Source organism: Alosa alosa, chromosome 19 (assembly GCF_017589495.1).
Source record: "Alosa alosa isolate M-15738 ecotype Scorff River chromosome 19, AALO_Geno_1.1, whole genome shotgun sequence".
In the NCBI taxonomy this organism is placed as follows: domain Eukaryota; kingdom Metazoa; phylum Chordata; class Actinopteri; order Clupeiformes; family Clupeidae; genus Alosa; species Alosa alosa.
The window spans coordinates 6,292,191-6,293,368 of record NC_063207.1 but is presented as its reverse complement, the minus strand read 5'-3'; the positions used below and the strand labels follow the sequence as shown (position 1 = coordinate 6,293,368).

General features: G+C 39.9%; 1 protein-coding gene across 1 annotated transcript in view; it reads right to left on the bottom strand.

Annotated features, from left to right (window-relative positions):
- Positions 1-228: 228 nt before the first annotated feature.
- Positions 229-1,178, bottom strand: part of syndig1l (synapse differentiation inducing 1-like) — a 10,654-nt gene continuing 9,704 nt past the window's right edge. The window contains exon 4 of the mRNA XM_048270783.1: positions 229-1,178. This exon is cut by the window's right edge and continues 641 nt beyond it. The gene's annotated coding sequence lies outside the window, so the exon portion shown is untranslated.

The following is a 1,178-nucleotide window of genomic DNA, read 5'->3' as shown; positions in this document are numbered from 1 at the left end:
ATTCAACATTTTGGCTAAGTCCCCTCAATCTGTCAGACTTGCCAACTGCAGCTTTAATAGGTGGGGACATTACGGTAATGGAGCATCTAAATACAACAGGAAGAAACTGTCTTATGGATTCTCTGAGCAGCATATGGTGTGTCTCACTCTGCTCAGTGTGATTGATCTTTAACACCACACTTCTAGAAGAGAAAAGAGCTCACAAACGGCTCCCAAGTACAGTAGGAGTTTCTGAAAACAAATACCTTTTATTCAAATGCACATTACACAATGGGGTCTACAAGAAACGCATGGTGGTCGTTTATCTGGTATTGATTTTGATTTTCTCATTTCACACAACTTGGTTTTTGGGGTCATGTAGGTTACATGTTGTTGCGGGAAAAAAAAATGTTAGTTGAACTACTGTAGTACTGTTGGTGTCAATAACAAATAATTAAAATAGCTTGTTTGTCCTGAGCTCTCCAGTCTGTTGTTCTAAGTGAATGCTGGAACATTGTTAGTCCTTTCACTGACCTCTGACTGTAAGACCACAGACACCATGAGCCTCTCACCTTCTGATTGTTCACTAGCATTTCATATAAGAGCTTCAAACATACAGTTCACACTCTACCGCCAGGGATGTAGTGGAGGCTAAACGCAAGTAAATGCAGTTGATCCAACTCTGAAATATCAGAATTTCAGAAATAAGAGTTTATCCATCTCTTATTAGAGTTTATCCACCTGTCAAAAGAGTTAATTCACCAATTGCAACTTTTAACATTAAAAAATCACACTGTATTATCCACATTTACAACATGTACACTCTAAGAACCATATAATACCACTGATATTGTTATAAACATTGGACAATAACCTCCACCATCATCAAACATGTTCTGAATTCCTTTTTTAAAAATCCAATACCGCATGGTGCAGTCCACCTCACCGTGATTCCATAAATCATAGTTTACCCACCTCTTATTTCACTACATCCCTGCCTACCACCGTCTCTTTTGTAAGACGTCATTAGAGAGGGAGACCTCCAGGTTTTGGTGTTTACGTCCTCGTCTGTAGGTGTGTCCACACAAATGAGTTTGCTTCCTCGTATGACCAGTGGTCAGTGTTTATGTCTATGGCTGAATCCCGATCTCATCCCTAAGGGTCTAAGCCCTGAACCCTCACACACTTAACTGACATGC